Raw genomic sequence first — 20,865 nt, 5'->3', positions numbered from 1 at the left:
AAGGACTTACAATTCACTGCTGTTACATTTAATAGATCTCTGTGAACAAATATCAGTTTAAATTACCAGGATTCCAGAGCACAAAAGCTCTTTTATAGCCTTAATTCACAATTTAGCTTTTGCTGCATTCTTGCCATTTTGAAGTGACCCTTGTCTTGAATACTGCATCTTGTGATCCACAATTCAACTACAGGAAAAGGTTTCTAAACTAGCATAACTCCTTATTGATTATACAATTGTTGTCAATTATATACTGTTTTATCTACAGCTTTCTGATCTAGGGAGTCATTATTTCTTAGAGTCTTTGCTATAGCAAGGGGGAAACACTGCAGAGTATCACTCAAGATTATTGGGTATGAACAGCACATTATTTGACAGTATTTTCATAATATAAGCCTGTTCCAAGCACCAACTGGAATACCCAGAAGAGTGCTCTTAACTGATGACTCCAAAGTCCTGTTATGGTTTTGGCTGGGATAGCTAATTTTTATCATAGTAGGTAGTATGGGCTATGGTTTGGATCTGTGCTAGAAACAGTGCTGACAATAAAGGGGTGTTTCAGTTACTGCTCGGCAGTGCTTTCACACAATGCAGGCCTTTTCTGGTCCTGACACCAGTGAGAAGGCTGGGGGTGCAGAAGGAGTTGGGAGGAGACACAGCCAGGACAGCTGACAGCAACTGCCCCAAGGGATGTTCCACACCATATGGCATCTTCCTTGGCATATAAAGCTGGGGACAGAAGGAAGGGGGAGAACGTCATTTGAGGTGATGCTGATTTTCTTCCCAAGTAACTGTTAAGGGATAGTTGAACATCCGCCTGGCCATGGGAAATGATGGATTAGCTTCTTGTTTTACTCTGCTTTTGTGCACAGCTTTTCCTTTACCTATTAACCTGTCTTTAATTCAACCCATGAGTTTTCTTTTTTACCCTTGTGATTTTCTCCCCCATTCCACTAGGGGGATTGTGCACTACTTGCTGCATAGTGTTTAGTTGCTAGCTGGGATTAAACCAAAACAGTCTCTTTTGCACCCCAGGTTGGGCACCAAAGAGGACTGTCATGGTTTAACCCCAGCCATTAACTAAATACATCACAGCTGCTTGCACACAGTCCCCAATCTGCCCCAGTGGGATGAGGAGGAGAACTGGAGAAAGTTAAAACCAGTAGGCTAAGAACAGTCTAATAGTTGAAATAAAGTAAAATATAATTAATAGTAAAAAGAATGAATAGAAAAAGCAAAGAGAGGAATGAAACCCAAGTGATGCACAACACAATCACTCATCACCTGCCGATTGATACCCAGCCCAGCCTGAGCAGTGACCTGGGTGACTGCCCCACTTTCTATACTGAGCATGATGAACTGTGCTACAGAATACCCCTTTGACTTGTTTGGGTCAGGGTCCTGTCTCTGCCCCCTCTCAGCTTCTTGCTCCCCTCCTCACTGGCAAAAAGTGAGACTGAAAAGTCCTTGAACAGGGTAAGCACTACTGAGAGACAACTAAAACATCTATGTGTTACCAGCATTATAGAATCATAGAATGGTTAGAGTTGGAAAGGACCTGAAGATCACTCAGTTCATAAGAATAATAACTAGAATAATCTAATTATTATTCTCATAATAAATCCAAAACACAGCACTGTACAGGTGCTAGGAAGAAAATAAGCTACCCCAGCTGAAACCAGGACAAAAATCCTGATTGGTACTGTCTCAAAGTGGCAGCTATAAACTTCCCAGTTCTCACATGCATTTCTCTTTTCACCTGAAATGCACATATTTATACAGAGCCTGGTATGAGTCCAAGGAATCTGTTGTGATTCATCAAATGAATATTCCACATTTGGAAATTGTCTGCATGCTTACCTAAAAAATGAGCTCTTTTGCTACACGGACACCCTTGAGACAGCTCCTTCCTCAATCCTACCCAGCATCTCCTTTTTTCCTTGTTTGTTCTCCTGCACATCACCATTTCTGGCCATGAGCCTTCATATTCCCATACGACTTTTTAGGAACAGTAGCTCACACCATCTGCTGAGCCATTAGCCCCTCATTGTGGCATGTACAGTGCTGAAGAAACATATCTTCATTTCACAAAGAGAAGCCTGTTGATTTTTCTAGAGCCTTTATGGCACATGGGTAAGGGATGCTGAGGTCAGTCAAACTCCTGTTGAATTTACAGAGTGGCTTCTTTAATTTAAGCAAGAAAAACTTTGACTTCCATCATAATTCTTTTCCTACAGACCTACAATCCTTGTATAATTATACTTCATTTATAAAGAGCAGTAATTATTTAATGCTCCAGGAGTAGGTTTCACTAATCCAGTCCATGTAAAACTCTGACTAAGCCAGTCTCGTGGCCTTTTTTCCAAAAGCTCACTCTTCCCATGCAAACCCGCTCCCAGTGTTCTGTTCTTTCTGAAGAAACCTTTAAGAACACAAAGCTCAGCTGTGTTAAATAGTTGTTCTGGTTTTATTGTGCCACAGAAGTGACGCCTGCAGGGAAGGACCCAAGCTGGGCCCTGGCATTGCCGTCAGCCACAGCCACAGTGTCAGCAACACGTGTTTGTGTTGCTGTGGTTTTCCCAGACTGGGAGGTTGGGGAAGAGAAACACTTCCTTCAGCTTCAGGATTTCTCCCTCTTTCAGATTGCTTTCCATGATCCAGTGGGTGAGAGGCAGCACCCGAGTAACCGCTGCAGAACAGACAGGGCATATGTGCTAATGCCCATCAAAGCTGTGATGTCAGCCCAGCCTGGGTTAAGGAAAAGCTGTGGTGGGAACCTGAGAGACATGGAGGAGATGAGGAAGGATTGGTAGGAGAGGCTTTCAGTGAAAAAGTGAACCTTATGTTTTTTTAAAAGAAAAACTTACTTTTTCAGGTATTTATAAGATCAGCAGCAGCAGGGGCAGTAAGACTCTTGTTCAGGATGTAACAGCAATCAGGCTTGCAATTAGTAATTCTAAATGAGATGTTTACAGTTGTGCAAACCAGCTCCCCCTCTGCTCCTTTGTTCAGATGGGTACATTTGTGGCAATGTCAGTCTGTTTTAGACGTATCCCAGAGTTATTATTAGTGCAGCCCTATCAAGAAGGCACATCTGCTCTTGCTGATACTAAGTCTTGTTTTCCAGCTGTGAGGGAATATTTTCTCTAAACAGAAGCTCAGAGATGAGCCTGGAGGTAACAACATGATCTAAGCAGCTGGGGTGCTGTATAAGCCTCAAGTGTTTATCCATATGGATATATAGCATAGACATTAGTGCTGTTCTCAGTCAGCCTGTCATGTGAATCATAGAATAGTTAGGGTTGGAAAGGACCCGAATATCATCTAGTTCCTGCCATTGGCAGGAACACCTCACACTAAACCATATCACCCAAGGCTTCGTCCAACCTGGCCTTGAACACTGCCAGGGATGGAGCATTCACAACCTCCCTGGGCAACCCATTCCAGTGCCTCACCACCCTCACAGTAAAGAATTTCTTCCTTATATCCAATCTAAACCTCTGCTGTTTAAGTTTCAACTTGTTACCCCTTGTCCTATCACTACAGTCCCTAATGAAGAGTCCCTCCCCAGCATCCCTGTAGGCCCCCTTCAGATACTGGAAGGCTGCTGTGAGGTCCATGCAGCCTTCTCTTCTCCAGGCTGAACAGCCCCAACTTTCTCAGCCTGTCTTCATATAGGAGGTGCTCCAGTCCCCTGATCATCCTTGTGGCCCTCCCCTGGACTTGCTCCAACAGTTCCATGTCCTTTTTATGTTGAGGACACCAGAACTGCACACAATACTCCAAGTGATGTCTCACGAGAGCAGAGTAGAGGGGTAGGATCACCTCCTTCAACCTGCTGGTCACGCTTCTTTTGATGCAGCCCAGAATATGGTTGGCTTTCTGGGCTGTGAGTGCACACTGAAGCTGGCTCGTGTTCATTTTTTCATCCACCAACACCCCAAGTCCTTCTCCTTCGGCTGCTCTGAATCTCTTCTCTGCCCAGCCTGTAGCTGTGCCTGGGATTGCTCCGACCCAGGTGTAGGACCTTGCACTTGGCATGGTTAAACTTCATGAGGTTGGCATCAGCCCACCTCACAAGTGTTTCAAGGTCCCTCTGGATGGCATTCCTTCCCTCCAGTGTGTCAATCGAACCACACAGCTTGGTGTCATCGGCAAACTTGCTGAGGACTCATTCAATCTATCTGAAATCCATGTGAAGTTCATGTGAAGGTAGCACCAAAGTCTTCTATGTTGTACCTTGTGTCTTTGAGCATGGCACTGAGATGTTCAGTACTCTTTATGGGGCTGCTCCATGGGCTTGTAGCTCCTTCTGAGCTTATCTTTGTTGTTGAGAAAACTGCTGAGAGTCACTGTTGATGGCTGGTGGAAGTGGGTCATGCAGGGATCTGAAGGCCATTTTGAACTAGAAGGACAGGTGTAGCCACAGTGTTTCCTTGCAGCACCCAGACTGCTCCAGGGAAAGAGATGATTTCACCACCAGCCACTCTTCAAGACTATTCAAACTTCTCAAGACTGTGTCATCAAACCCTTTTGACACTGAGTTTCTGCATGTGAAAGCTGCAGGGGGTTCGTTTTTGTGTATCACAGAGATACACAAGCACGGTTCTTGTTAACAATCCATCTTCTCCTCAGGAGGATGGATGAAAGACTGTTGTAGCATTAAAAGGATACAAAGGACCAAAAATATAGCAGATGTGAACTTTCAGAGAGCTTCCCTTTCAGCTATATTTTGCTCTCATTTCCTTTCTATACTACTTTAGTAGCGGCAATGCAGTGTCATCAAGTTGAGTATCACTCCTGTTTGTTTGCATGAAGGCCTTTGACTCTGATGTCAGACTGTTGGTCTCATCACACCAGGACGTTGAACATACATGTAAGAAACAAGTAGCTAGTGGTTTGGACTCCACAATAAAAGGAACTTTTGGACTTGAAACTCAAGAGTGTATTTTCCCCCCTTAAGAATGCATTTCTATCATATTGTAGAATAATTTTATATTTCTTTTCATAATGGAGGTAATGTTAGCCCTGGATGTACGATGTGAGTGCATTCATCCAAATTTAAGTATTGAAGAGGACTGTGCTTGAAATAAATGGCAGTTATTTCTTCATCAGTGACCATCCTAGATGTTTTCAGGCATATAGAGGCTTCAGAGAATGAGCTGGAGCTGGAGATCATGGTATTAGGGCAGGGCGACTGGAACTGTCCTTGCTGGAAAGAGGAACAATGTTGGCTCAGATTGGCCTGAGGCTGTGGTTAGTCTCTGTGGGATTCCTTGAAGCCAGGTTATGGTTTCCCTAGCTGACAGTTAAACTGATGTGCTGAGTGAATATAGAGTAAAGGATGTTGGCTTGGCTTGTAGAGAAAAAGGCTTGGAAACATGCAGACAGTGCTGGTAAGTGTCCTGACAGCTACAAGCAATCTAACATCTTGCTGTCTACCTTTTTTTTCTTTGCTTTGAAGGTCACTTTGGAAACCAGATTTCTTGTGTGGAACCTAACCAACACATCCCACAGGGCTGGGTAAAGTGGAATGTACATGGTGGAAAGAAGGCTGGCATGAGTATCACCACTCAAACTACAAACAGTGTCCAAAGGAAGAACCAAAGAGACATGGCTGGAAGCTTCCCTCAAGCTACTTTTTCTACCACTCCTCACCCTTAGATCAGAAGATCTTGAGTACATGGTGACAGGCCCCTGAGGTGTGCCATGTTTGCCAGAAGGCCTTGGCTGTGTTGAAATAGGATGGACTTGTTGAAGCCAACCTCCTGCCACTCTTCATGTCTGTGTTAGGACCAAAGTGAGCTCAAATTCAGTTGTTACCACACTTAAAATCATGGGTTTCTTTGGGGTTATGCATCTGTCATGTGGTACCCAAAGCCCAAAGCTGAAAGGCACCACTGTGACAGGGTATTGCACTCAGGTTTTTACAATCTCTGACCTCCTAGGTATACAATAATACCTGGATGCCTTTGCCAATGTATACTTCAGAATTGCTCTCCCCAGCAGTGGTGTGATCTCTGCTTTATTCAGCATGTAAGAGTCAACCTTGGTGGCCTTGCTGGTGAGAAGTTATCCTGGTTCTAACACTAACCTTTTGCACCCAGGACTCCTGCATGAGTTTCCTGTGCTCTTCCCTGGCCTGGTGCCTCCCTCTGCAGGTCAGCCTCAATTGAACTTGCTCTTCAGGAGATGTTTCCTTCCACAGCAGAGCATCTTTGGCTGTAGCCTCCCAAGCTGTGGAGCTGAGGCCATACCACTGGAGGCTGGAGTATTTCTTGATAACTGTTTTAGTCTCTCTGAGCTATTCCCTTTATTTTATCTGACTGTAAAAACCAGAACAGATGTAAGTCAAGCCCTTGGTGTATTTACTTTCTGCAGTCTCCCAGGTATCACATAGGAAGCTCCGGGGCTCCACTATAATGCACTTTTGACTGGAACGCAGTGACATCTTAACTTTGCATTTACTATTTCTTCCTCCAGCAGCAGATCCTTCCCTGATCTAGATGAGGATAAGTTAGGAGGGTGTTACTGAGCTGTGGCTGTGCCCTGTGTGCTGCAGTGTTAGTGAGGGGAAGCCTGATCTGACATTGCCACAGGATGCAATTGATGCACAGATAGGTCTGATAAGAGAAGAGCACATTTGGAGGGGTTGATAAATTCCTCAGCTCTCCCCATCGAGTTTAATGCAAGTGAATGGAAAACTAATCCATATCCAGCTTCTTGTGCTAGCCTGTGCTCATCAAGTGGTACAGACATTTGGAATGGTTAATGCCAATTTCAGACAGCCCCCACATGTTCTCTGCACAGGAAGAGACCCTCAAACAGTTTCAACAAATATTTTCCCATCAAAGTTTGTAGTGTAATTGATGTTGAAACCTTTTGTGAAACAGCTTTGATTTTGGATAGAAATCTCAACATGAAAACTACAGGTTAAGTAACCTAGTGTAGTTCTGAAAAGCAGATGAAGAAAAAAGAAAGTAATTTTTAGTTTCTCTGTTCCTAATTCATTCTGTTTCTGCCTTTTAAAATCAGCACTTTCCTCTTCTTTTTTAATATCTTCCCACTTTTTCAGAGGGATGACAAAAGGAACCATTCCAAAAGAGCAGAACACAAACCACTTTTGTTTTTTCTTTTTCTTCACATTTTAAAACTTGAAGTGAAAACTGGGACTTGATGTGAAACAAATGTCAGTTTTATCCTGGCATTTTATGTAAAGAAACCAAACACTTGTGAAGAGAGGAGGCAAAGAAGTCACATTTTCCGTCAGGCGCCCTTAAGTTATCTCCACCATAACACTGGTGTCCAATTTTCCAAACACAGCTTCGAAGTAAAGGAGAGCAGCAGCTGCCAGTTTCCTCTGCCTCTTTCAGCACCCTCCTTCAGCCGCTCAGAACACCGTAATTTGTTTTCCTCACCTCATCTTCAAAATTCAGACAAAGGAAATTACTGGCGCTCAGCCTGTGCAAGGCAATAGACAAGGGCTGCAAGTGCAAGGGAGGGGGAGGGAGGTGCATGGTGGTGGTGGTGCAGCTCCTGGTAGCTCTTCTCCTATCTGTGATGAGGACCTGGAGGTCCTGTGTTCCTTCATGTCAACAAGCACTAAGGCTGGGCACTGGAGAGCACAGGACTGATGTAGTACTTTTGCCTTGAGCAGCCTCCCAAGTGCTGCTGTTCTGCCCTGCAGACATAGGGATAGCAATAATATTATTGCACTGCTTGCAAAATAGTACAATCTTTGCCCCATGAATAACAATCAAACCAAGTGTTTTCCTGAAAGGTTTAGAGTTCTCACAGCAGACTAGTTGAAATAAAAATTCTGTCTCCCAGATTTGGGTGTGTGTGTGGGAGCTTGCACATTTCAAGGTGGCTTCAGCCATTAGCACTGCTGGACTCCCCAGAGGAAGCTCTCACACCTAAGGGAGACCTGAGAACCCAGACAAACAGCAGTGTTCGCCTCCTAAGCTGTGGACAAGGATCTCCATCTCCAAGGAGAAACTGCAAGATGATGAATGGCACAAGTGTAACAGCTCAAGAACTCCCTGTCCGGTTTTCTGATGTGATTTGCCCACCTCTGCTGCTTAGTCCAGACATTCCTTATGCATTGGCTCACACAGCATCAAGGAAAACAGAGAGAGATTTTCCACTGTTGCTATCAGGGTTCAGCTGCAGCAACATGAGAGCCCTACTATAGACAACTTCCAGCTGGTAGCAGGGCTTTTGACATGGTGTCATCTAACCCTTCTGCAGGCAAGTATTGGGAAAGCAATCGGAGAAATGGAGCTTCTCAACTAAACCAAGTAATAATGGGTGGTGCTGCTTGGACAAGATGCATCCTGAGAAATATATCTAAGCTGACATTTAGGGATCAGATTAAACCTAGAAAGTATTTTCCATCCCTGGTGGTTTTAATTTTATGAGGGTCATTCCTACACTGCAAGACTGCTGGAGAAATACAAAATCATCACTGCTTTTATGAGGTTTTGAAACAAGACTCATAGATTGGGCATTGTCTTTGTAAAATGAAAATGCAGCTGTAACTCAGCCCTACATGTCCAATAGATCAGGTTAAATTATCCCAGTCTAAGCCCACCTTGAAAATAAAGATTCTCCTTCTCATTTGATTTCTGTTGCTTATGGCTCATTTCTCCTGATCATCATCTGGGTAGATAAAAAGCTGCTGTGATTGACAGCACAAAGAGCAATGGATGGTGCTGTTTCTGTTCAATTGAGGCCTATAGAAAGAAGCCTATTAGCAGCATTTATTGTATCTAATTTTATATCTTTAAAGTAATCTTTTGTGATGAGCTGTTTCAATACCTTCAAAGTCAAGCACTCAGGAACTCACAAACTTTAAATTAAAATACAAAACAAAATATCCCCAAACACTTCTAGGCTTGCATTCTTTACCCATGTTTCTCACAAGTTTAAAAGCAGATGACTTCCCACACAAGCATTGTTCCCACTGTTGCTGCAGTAGCCAGCAACACATTCATGGTGCAGGATTCCCCAGTGATTACTCAAGGATGGTATTACTTGCTATGCTGTATCATGTAACATATATGGGAAGCTAAAAGCATAACAAGTTTCACAAGAGAAAAAGTTAATTGCTGGAGAGTGTATCCAGAGTAATTATAGATCTTGCTTTGGAATGTATTGGCATAAGATGGAATACTGTGTCTGGGTAATTTAGATTAAAAGTGCCCAGTAAGTGGATTTCCCAGAGAAAGAATTCTCTACACCCCATTATTTCTGTGCAGTCAAAACACAGGAGGGTTGGCAAGCAAAGGCCCAGTAATTCTGATGTGCAGGAAATCACCTGTGTAAAGAAGAATTTCAAGCCATTCATGTATGGTTTTGGACATCTAGGTTAGTTATTTCTCTGTGTTTTCTAAACTTGCTTTTTCCCTATTAGAAGCTTATCAGACCAATGTGGTTGCTCAGACACATCCTGCTCTTGTGGGCCAAAGGCAGCCTCTGAATGCCTCTTTCACAGACCTTCACAAACAGCCCTGAGATGTGGCTTAGTGTCAGATTCCCAAATTCTCCCTGGCCCACGGGGCCAGCAGCAGTTTCTTGAGCCCCTCCATTAGGGCTAGGGTTAGGGTATCTGATGCCCTATCTGATGCACACAACTACAGCTCCTGATGTAACCCCAGATCAGGAAACCAGCATAAACACTTTGCTGACTTAACATACATTAAAACACAGGTTTAAGGACTTTCATAAAATGGGATCAGAATCGAAAGTTTGGTGCTGCTCTGTAGTGGCAGGGACTTGCTGAGTACTTGCTCAGTACGGAGGCGTCAGTCATTATATTCAACACTTATTTTTTGTTAAATAGATCATTAAAAACTTGAGAAAAAAATTTGCTGTAACTAAGCCTGATGTCAAGACATTTTTTGGTGCAAACTTTATTGATCAGTAACTAAAACAAGCCCTTTCTTGCCTGCCCAAGTGGTTAAAGTAGCTGGAAATATCCTGGTGTAATTCCTGGGGACTGGATGGAGGTATCAGAGCAGAAGCAGAGTTTTCCTTTTCCATGACAAGCCTTCTTTGGCTGCAGGAGCTGAAGGAGGTGAAAGGCAATCTTCAATGCAGGGAGCACTTCCACAACCATCACCCATTTCACTGTGCTGCAGGTATCACTTCACCAAGGCCCTGTGCACTCTATCTCAAAAGCCATTTACATTGCTCTGGGCACAGGAGAGGGCTCTGCTGTCTGTGTCTCTGTGAGAGACCAAGTACTTTATCCTGCTTGAGCTGAATCTCAGTGCCGGTCTCTGAATTGCAATGCCCTTTCCTGCCCTTCAGGGTTGGAAAGAGGGTTATTTGATAGATGAATATGTTTCTCACCAGATCCCATTCCATGTAGTCTGATATCTGAAATCATTCCATGATGGAATGATAGATTAGGTGTGTTGGAAGGAACCTGTAAAAGGTCACCTAGTCCAACCCACTGCAATGAGCAAGGACATCTTCAAATAGACCAGGTTGCTCAGAGCCCTGCCCAATCTCACTGTGAACATTTATAGGCACCGGGACATCTACCACCTCCCTGGGCAACCTGTGTCAGTGTTTCACCACCTTTGTTGTAAAAACTGTCTTCCTTATATCTGTTCTAAACCCACCCTCTTTTAGTTTAAAACCATTGTCCTTTGTCCTGTTGCAACAGACCCTGCTAAAAAGCCTGTCCCCATCTTTCTTATCAGGCCTCTTTCAGCATTGAAAGGCCACAATGTTTCCCCAGAGCCTTCTCCAGGCTGAACAAGCTCAACGCTCTCAGCCTGTCCTCAAAGAAGTGGTGCTTCAGTCCTCCAATCATTTCTGTGTCCCTATCAATCCTGGAGTATCAAGTGGCTCATACAGAAGCAGCATTCTGTTCCCACATAGTCAAAATTGCATTTGTCCCTAGCTTCAGTAGATTCGATCCTTTCCCCGTTATTATTTCCATTGCCATGAATACAGTGCTGTAGCTCTTGCTCCAGTCAGCTCCTTTCAAGTCAGCAAGGAAGGACACTCAGATACTGGAAGGGGACAGGGAATAACTAACTCATCCCACTCCTGCGACCAGCATGGAGCCAGCACAGGGTAAGCAGCTGCCCCCAGCTCCCTGCAGTGCTGGCCAGCAGTACGCTCCAGCTGGCTGCCTGCTCCCTGGCGACATCCTCCTGCAGATCCCATTGCCGGGTCTGACGCCAGGTTCAGTTCCAGTTTTGCCTCAATTAAAAGGGATGTGTGGCACTGGGCAGGATCCATGTCCGTCAGCAAGCTGTACGCACGCCATGCGCTCTGTGCATGGAGACAAGCAGGGCTGCCCCCTCTCTCTGTTGATGGTGCTTACACCAAACAGAGGTATTTCAGACAGCTGGCCTCAGCAGAAATGTTCCTTTCCCTTTTTCACCTTCTTTACCTCCCTCTGCCATCCCCACTGCACCACTCTACTGCAGGGGGTCCACACTTGGCAGTGGTGGGGAGTACTGAACCCGTGGTAGTTCCTGCCGCTCTGCCCACCTCTGGTGTAGCATCCTACTTGCTTTGATAGTAAAATGAGGTCAGACCATGAGAAATTCTGTTTTTGGGGGGCTTCCATTCCCCAAAAGGAAGCAAACGTTTCTCTTTTGTGGTGCCCATTATAGCAGGATCCCATGTTACACTGCAGGTTCCTGCAGGGTGTGAACCTCAGTTTGGATCTGCAGCCAAGACCCCAGAATAAGCCAGGCTGTAAAGCAAGTTATAAATGGCATTTGGACATGCGATGGACAGTCTGTGGCTATACTGAGAACTCAGTTCAGGTTTGCTGCCAGGAAGGAGGCAGTTCCTTTCCCTTATGGTTGCTGTGCTGAGGGGGGCTAGGATAGCTGTGCAAACCCTGTTTGATGGAGACTGTGAGCCTAGCAAACTGTGGCCACTTGGCTTAAAACTTTAGCAGGTTGCTTTGGATCCTCCGAGCTCTACCCACATACACTGCAGTGGGACAGTAAATCTGTGTTTCTGAGTTGCACAAGAGCTTCTCTTCTGTAGGGTTGGGTGGACACCTTTAGCCTCTCTGCTGCTCACATTTGTTCTTCCTGTGTAACCTCCTGGCATACTTCAGCTGGTGGGGATTGATTTTACCTGGTGTTCAGGAAGACACATGTTTTACTGTTGCCTTGGTCACAGGTAACCTGTGTAATGTGGAAACTTTCAGGAGGCAGGGGGAAATGGGGTAAGGACCAACAGCAGAAAATCCCATCAGCTGGAGCACATGGTAAAGATATCGCTCAGGAATTACTTGAAAGGATTTAATTTAGGTTTTCAGGGGCACCCTGAGAAGAACAGATTTTCTCTAATAAAAAATATACTTAAGGGAGCACCTGTGGCTAGTCTCTGGCATCAGTTTTCTCAACAGATGTGTGAAACCAAGTCTCCAAAAGGACCTGAAAGCTGCTGTCTCAGGGAGGGGGGATAAAATGAAGATTTGCCCCAGCCCCACTCCCCCAGACTCTATTTGGTGGTGAAGGACATGGGCAGATCTTGGCCAGCCCCATCTCTATCCCTACTGCGCTTATGGGGTTGTGGTCCATGAGCTATCCCTCCAGGCAGGCTCTGCCGACTTTGCTGCTGAGACAGCAGATACACTGCCAAAGGCTGCTGTGTGGTACAGTTTCCCTCTCTTGCACACCTCTGAGGTGCTGCTGCCACCTTTCAGGCTGTGCCTTGACATCTGCCTGCTTCACCCCTGCCTACGGCTGGCCACGGGGTACAGCAAAATAAACATGCTGATTGCAATGACAGCATTGCTTTTCCTACATACCATCCTTGTAACTCAGCCTAAAGGTGGAGGCGTAGGCTGGGCTTGTTGCCTTGTCCATTGGGAGTGTCTCTGTTCAGAGATTTGCTAACAATCCTGTGGCTGAGCCTTTCATTATAGTACTCAGGTTTCTTTCCCACCAGAAACTGATTTGACATTAGCTAACTTCCATCACAGTTAGCTTCTGTAATAGAAGTTACAGAAGCAGGGTGAAACTTGTTGAGCCAAAAGTGTCCCATTGCAGAAGATATCTTGGCCTTCAGCACCCCATCTGTTTCTCTCATGAACTAATGAGCAACATTAAAATCAGATCAGTAAATTTAATGTCTGCTTTAGCAGTTTCTGTGTCCTGAGGTTTCAGAGGCTTTTCTAAAGATGTGTTAGTGAAATAAGGTCTCGTTATGTCTCTCCAAAGCCTGTGTTGGCAAAATGGATCTGAGCTCTATATGAGAAAATTACACCTCCTATGAACCCACCCAGGCTTCTGCACTTGTTAGCTTTAAACTGCCAAAGGTGCCAAGATGACTGACTTTTATACTAAGAAAACCAGAAGCAAACAAAGACCGCTTTTTATCCTACATTGAAACAGGAATGAGTCAACAAGAAACCAAACTAAATTATACTCTTTAGGGGTAATTGATTTAGAAAACAGCTTTATCTCTGTCAGTTTTTTCTTGGTAAAGTTTGTAGAAAGAAATGTTTTCTTTCCAGAAAGCATATTGAAAGTGAAAACAACGTATCTTTCCATAAGGTATGATATCTACCAAACTGTAGTATCTAACAAACTAAGTAGACTCCTTTAGTAGGTAGGTAGCCATTACACAGCAATTACTGACAGGGAAGGTGGCTTTGAAACTGAACATTCTGGCATGAGACGATAGCAAAGACACCAGCTCAGTGTCCATCCACTTTTTAAATGAATCTAATATTTTCCACCTACTATTTATAGTCAGTCTCCCAAAATAAAACTTCAGAATGTGTTCCTAAGCAGCACCTTTGGTGGAATCACTGTCACCTGGTGATGGGGTGACTCCTCTCATTGCCCTGTCTTGGACTACATTGTGTTTGTGCAGCTTACAACATATTGGAGAGGATTAATTACTTATATAAGGTCCTCAGCCACTTCTGTGACTTGTAGCTTTATGTTGTAACATAAAAAGAACATTTTTGCCTGTCTTATTTGTTAACAAAGCTCCTGCAGGATCCATACTTGGGAAGATCTAAGCAAAGGATCCTGCTGTCCTCAGTGGCAGGCTACAGAGTGATTAGTGGAATAACTGGCATAGCATGGATGATGTCACTGCAGACTTGAGAAACAACTAATCCTTGTCAAAAGCAATGAGCCAGACAGGGAAAGAAGGATGAAACCAGAGTGTAAGAAATTGTCCAGTTCAAGGGAGTTCACAGCTTTTCCTACTTATGAAAGTTTAGGGAGAGCCAGAACTGTTTCACAAAGGAATTATCCATGATCCCACAACCCTGCAGCTGTCTCAGCTGGAAACACCACTGTCTGCAGCTGAGCCACCATCAAAAAGGCTATTCTAATCCATTCTGGGTTATACCAAAGCATCAACTTTACCAAGAAAGTGGCAAGACACTTGTCTGGTACTGCTAGCAGAAAGAATGTGGGAAAATCCTTCAGGGCTAGAGGGAAAAAACCTTATGTAGCAGTCTTACTTTTTACACTGTCTGCTGAACTGCAGTTTATCTTATTTATGCCACGGCAGAATATTTTATTCATCTTGTCAGTGTGCATGGTTGTGTTCATGGAAATTGATTCAGGTGATGCATCTTCCCTCTGGGGCAGCACACCATGGGCTGGAGGCACTGACTCACCGTGCCTGGCCTGCTCTTGCTACCAGAAGGGACTTCTCCAGAGTTGAAGGACACCCTTCACACCAGCTGGCTAACACTGAAATGATATAGCTCTCAAAGGCAAATCCGTCTCTGTATAGCACCTACTCCTACTATCCCCGTCTCCCAAAGAGACTATACCAATAGATTTGGCAAGTTAAAATACCACTGTCTTGATATAAGACATATATAGGCATTGATATAGACATAATTAATACAGACATAAATATTGATTTAATTGATATAGACATAAATAGGTTGTTGAGGTCCTTAATTGCAACAAAGAGATCAAGAGCTGGCAGACTGCTCTTGTGTCTTTGATACTTCAAAAAACATAGACACCTGAAACAGCAGGAGAAGTAGGTATACCTATGGCACTGCAAGAGAGCTGAGGTGTCCAGCCAACACGTTTAGGTCTAGCTTGCTTTTATTTCCACTCCACTCACTTTGAATTAGCCGAAGGGCTGTCACAAGGGGATGGACACTGGATAACAAAGGCAGGCAAAAAATTGGACAAACTCCTGGAAATCTGTCAAGAGCCATCCTGTCAATGAGAGGGAGTCACTGCTGACAGTCTTGAAACTGAAAGCCTGAACGTGGTTGATAACAGGTCTAGGAACAGTCTGTAAGCTTGTGGAGCATTGTAGGAACATCAATCCTTTCTTATGGATGAATAAGGAATTCCTCAAGTGTATAAAGCCATAATCTTTTGCAAATGCCATAAAAAAACCTGCTATGGTTATTTAATTTCCTTTTCAAACTGTCTTTTTTTTTCCTCCTCTCTGTGAAAGCGAATATTTAGAAACCAAATTAGGAAGACAAACACAGCTTTTCCTCACAGGAAACTCATTCTTTTCTGTTATAAATGGTGCTAGTTGGCTGCTCTGTTACCCAGCAAGGGCTGCCAGCCCTGTAAGAGAGCTTATTCGTCTCCAATCCATGTGGCTCTTTCCCAGTTATTATTACAGCATATATTTTTGAAAATATTTTTAGCTCAAACAGGCAGGCAATGAATGAAAGTGAATGTGCCAGATGACCCTCTCCATTCTGCCCAATCTATCCATTTTTTGCCTCTTCTGGGGCAAACAGTTGCTTGTGGATGGGGTATTTGTCTTCTTAAGGGAAAGAAATTAAGCAAAAAGCTAGGTCTGCAGTACACCATAGCTGCTGGCTCTGTATGCTAGGTTGGCTTGTGTTCTGATAATCCCAACCTTTTTCCCTCTTTGCAAGTCTGCTTTCTTAGCTCCTTGCTAGCTGGTATATTCAGGGTATGATGGCAATGGACACCCCTTCTCTTACCAAAATGTGATTTATCTGTTTTGTGACCTCTGGATTCCAGATGTGGTGACACAGGTTTTCTCATTCTGGCTTCATTCTGGACACAGAGTGCTCACAACCAAGCACTTGGACCTTTCTCCTAATGATCTCACCAAAAGGTCATAATCCAAAACTTGTAGCCCTGCCATTTTCCTAACAGTCACACTCTGGACTGATGGCATCTCAAAACACACATAAAACAAAGACTTTAATAATCAATATAAACAATCAAGAACTATCCCAGTAAACACATCTTACCAGGTTAATAGATTATGGGTCTGCCACAGTTCATTTTCATCCAGTGCACAAACTGGGTAGTGAGAACTCCTGACAGTTTGACCATTTACATTAGCCCCAGTTTCCACTTGATGGCACACTTCCCTGAAGACATGTCGCTTTTGGTACATCTCAAGAACCTGAGAAACTGCTAAATCTGGGCCCTTAAAAATTATTTATGTGACATCAGGTCCTGTAAATTCTGTAATTCTGCTTATAGTCCAGAGACAAACGTTTGCTGTTTATTCTCGACTTCTCCTGGACACTACAACACGCTGAGAGTGTTTTGTCTCCATGGCTTTCATTGCACAGAACAGAAGAACAGCCTTGGGTATTGGTGGGCCTGAAACTGTGTCTTGGCTTCCCATCCAAAACCAGCACACCTTATCTGAACTACCCACACTTCCTGCATGTGCAATGCTGGGATGCAGACAGAACACGATTTCTCACAAGACATACGTTATTGCTTTTTGGGTGATCAAAATAATGAGCAGTTGTTTCTGTGGTATTTTAGCTGCTACACTTTTGGTCTGGGCCAGAAGAGAGGAACTGCAGAGAAGAGCATATTTCAAGTATTAAATTTAAACATTTTGAAACTTAAGGAAAAAAAGGTGAATTAAGATGAAGCCAAAGATTCAGATTAGCTCTTGTTTAATCCAAACCACGATATCCATCCTGACAAAAATGTTGACCACAGCTGTTTTCTTGGCACCATGTCTGTTCTCTCCCCACCCTGCTTTCTTGGAAGTCACTGAGCTCTGGCTCTTCAATTGGAGACGGATAATTGACGCATTGCAGACTGGAAAAAGCTTATCACGCTGCATTATTTGTTCCACCACCAGAGCCCTATCACCACCGTGAAATCTATTCCTGCAAGTTTGAAAGAGCCTTGGATAAACCACCTGGCAATCCTGTTTGGGACCATTGACAGTCTGATCCAGGCAGTTTGTCACGGGCCCTTGAAAATGGCATTGACAGAGTGAAGGGGTCTGTGACTCCAGTGTGGAACCTGAAGCAAGGTTTTGTGCAGATGTGCCGTGTTTTGAAGCATCACCCAGGATAGTGGCTCTGCTGGTAGCTGGTAGCTCAGGCCTGAATTTCTGCCTATTGTTAATCCTTTTTATTTAGGGGTTCCCTTAGTTTAGGTGTATGGAGGGTAGGAAAGATGTTTTTACTATAAAAACTGCAGGATGAGGTAGGAGTGGCAGTCCAGGAGCACATGTGTTGGAGCACATCATCCCACAATACCTCCCTGGGAAAACCAGAAGGGTTCAAGGGGTGATGGAGGATGGTGGAGATCCAGGACCCGAGCCACAGCTCTCATATTATATTGGAAAGAAAATACCAGTGTCAAGCAAGGCAAGAGGATTCCCTGATAGAAGGAAAAGCCCAAGTTATGGAAGATCCAGGCCCTTCTGAAGACTCATCTGCTTTGGATGAGGGGCAGGAGCCATGTCTTCTGACAGCTAGTGACAGCTTCCAGTGAGGAAAACACCAGCAAAACACACCTCACTGCTGCATACCTCTGTGAACTGGTGTAACTTCAAACTACCCACAGCTTGAGTGTCACAAACCAAACTGCATTTACTGCACCATCACATCTGCAGCACTCGGTAGCAGTGGCTTACAGGGGAAGAAAATGTTCAGCCATGGAGAAGACGTTGCACAGACTGTGACTGTAAGCGTTTCTTAGGTGCACAACTTGGGGAAAGCCACGTGGATCTGTCTTCCCCTTGGTGGTCCATCTCTGAAGGCTTCCTCAAGGAGGAGAGTTGTGGGTTTCATCTGAATCCCAGTTACTGACCAAACTCCTGCAGAACCTAGGAGCAGATCACACAAGCTTTCAAGGAACACACTCAGTTGTTCCTGTGGGTTTCCAGCGGTAAGCACAAAGATGGGAAGAGGCTTCAAAGCCACCCTGAGGTCTGTGGCTGTTGCAGCAGCAAACCAAAGGGCAGCAGAGTGCTGGGCATTTTGTAGTGGCACTGGGCATAGGAGGCTTGGCTCCAGCATTGCTGCAGCAGTGGTGGAAGTGCCAGATGGAGGGAGCAGGCAGCCCAGCAGGAGAAGGGCTGGCAGCACACCAAGGAAGTAATGAACCCAGACTACTATAGTGGGCTGGGAATTTAGTTGCAGCACAGTGCTGGGTGGCCTTTACCCCTTCAGCTGTGGCCTGGCTTTCTCAGTGGAGATTGCTTGTGAAAGAGCAAGTTCACATTACCTGTATCTGGTATGGGTGAGTTATCACTGCAAGTAGGATTATTTCTAAGTGAAAGAACAGTAAATGTTTGATTACAGGTTAAATATAAATGTTTTATTACAGATTGCTCACCTGGGCCACAGCACGCTTTTTATTTTTCTGGTTTTGTAAATTATAAAATTTACATAATTTTATAATTTACATAAAAAATGGCCTGCAGTTTTACATAATAACCTAATAACCCACTTTCCCAGTACCAATATGAATAACACAATAATTAGTTATTATGATAACTCATAATAATGAGTTATTACGAGTCCCCCTTCTCTCAGAGTCTTTGCTTGCAGAGAAGGTGGGAAGCAGCTTTCAGCCAGCAGCTACTGCATTCTTCCTGATATCTCATTATTTGACATAAAGAGATCCATGTGCTTCACTTCATGTTAAACACCTGGTTACCAGGTGGAGACATATTCTTGCTGCCAGAGAGCAACAAGGCAAAGGTAATTACAGCTGTGCTTGGGCTCAGCTGGCAAAGGCTGTAAGGGTGATGCCAGGTATGCAAACACAGAGCAAGGAGATAGGCCAGTACAAAGCGTTGCTATCTTGACATCCTGTTATTTAGAATCACATATGTTTGTATAAGTGTACTTGACCATTTGGAAATCAAAAATGGAGAATCAGAATCAGTTCCTCCATTGCTTTTCTGCTCCCAAGTCAAAAATTTCTGCCTGTAGACAATGATTTTGTGGGACAGCTACTCCTTGATGAAGGCACAGAGGAGAATAATTGGTAGCAAAGACCTCTGCAGATGGGATTCTGTTCAAAATATTGGAAATAATAGATCAAAGTCTGAACTATCATTAATTTGGACCAAAAAAATGTGTGTAGCATCAAACCAGCAGAAGAATGATGTGTAGGAACCAGGTGGACTCTATTAAAAGTGAGGAAGGGAATCTTTCTTCTCTCTGATAGCTGCCAAGAAACATGCTTGTTTCAGTTTTTGCATAAAATGATAGATGGTGGCTTTGAAGCACAAATCTTACTGGTTTTATTCCTCCTCCCTTTGGGACATGGGTGCTGTGGATGTTCATTACTCACATTGGAAACATTTGCCATAGGAAGCTCCTGGAACGGAGTTTGGAAAGCCATGAAAGACCTAATGGCAGCTGAAACCATCAGCACTGTCCCAGCACTTGCTGAATCAAATTATTAAGTGCCAAGATAAATTAATGCTTGCCTCTGAGTCATTTCCAATTTTACAGAGGCCAGAGTTTTCAAACTCTCTTCCTACCAAGAAAATCCTCTCTATGTGAAAAAGAAACCCCATTGTGGTGGCAGCAGTTTCCAAAATCTGGAGCTTTCAAGAGGTCTTGCTTTGCTTCCCAGTAAATTCCTTTCCATCTCTCCTTCCCAGTGAAATAACTGGAATATTTGCAATTTTTTTTTAAATCAGGATTTTCAGTAGTCATAACATGCAGTCTTACAAGCTTCTTCTGCAAGAGTCTTTAGTTAATTAATATTTATATCCTGAAGCAAAGCTCAAGAGGTGATCTATGAAGTGTTACTCAATGGTCCTGAATGTTTGGCTTCAGAATCCACGGTTTCACTGAAATTGAATTTAGATTCCTGCCATTAGAGCTTCAAAATAAGGGAGATTAATACAACAGAAACACAAAGCAAGGAGACAAAGCTCTGTCTGGCAAGACTGTGGGCTGAGCCTCCCCTGTTCCTGGGTCTGCCCCTGAGACAACTGCAGTGTTGCAGGAATCAGATCATGGTCATTCTTGAGGGGAAACACTGAGCCCACAGCCACTGAGGTCTCTGCTCTTGTGCCATGCTTGGCCAGTGGAGAATGAGAAAAAGGAAGACCTGCCCTTGGCTGCCTTTGCTCCCAGGAGTCCCAAGAACTGTGCTGGCTCAGCCTGGACCCCATGTGTCTGTGGGTACTGGCACTGCCTTTCTGAGGGACTGGCACAGCCACGCACTCCTCTCTGTGGACTGTTCAATAGGGTATTCTCAAGGTGAATGGCTTGGTACAAGCCAATGCTGGCACCCTTTGTACTCATGCCACCAGCAGACATACCCACCTGATCATTGCTCACTCCCCTTCATTTCCTTCTCCCATGATGTGACCTGCCCTGCCCTGCTGTCTCCTACAGTCTTCTAGGATCAGAAAGGATCTGAATGTAAAACCACAGAATCAGAGAATGGTTTTGGTCTGAAGGCACCTTAAAGCTCATCTAGTTTCAAGCCCCTGCTACAGGCAGGGACACCTTCCACTAGACCAGGTTGCTCCAAGCCCCTGTCCAACCTGGCCTTGAGCACTGCCAGGGATGGGGCAGCCACAGCTTCTCTGGGCACCCTGTGCCAGTGCCTCAGGACCCTCACAGGGAAGAGCTTATCCCTAGTATCTAATCTAAATCTT

Source organism: Melopsittacus undulatus, chromosome Z (genome assembly GCF_012275295.1).
Source record: "Melopsittacus undulatus isolate bMelUnd1 chromosome Z, bMelUnd1.mat.Z, whole genome shotgun sequence".
NCBI classification, from domain to species: domain Eukaryota; kingdom Metazoa; phylum Chordata; class Aves; order Psittaciformes; family Psittaculidae; genus Melopsittacus; species Melopsittacus undulatus.
The sequence above is the reverse complement of the archived record's forward strand: the minus strand, read 5'-3'. Positions refer to the sequence as shown.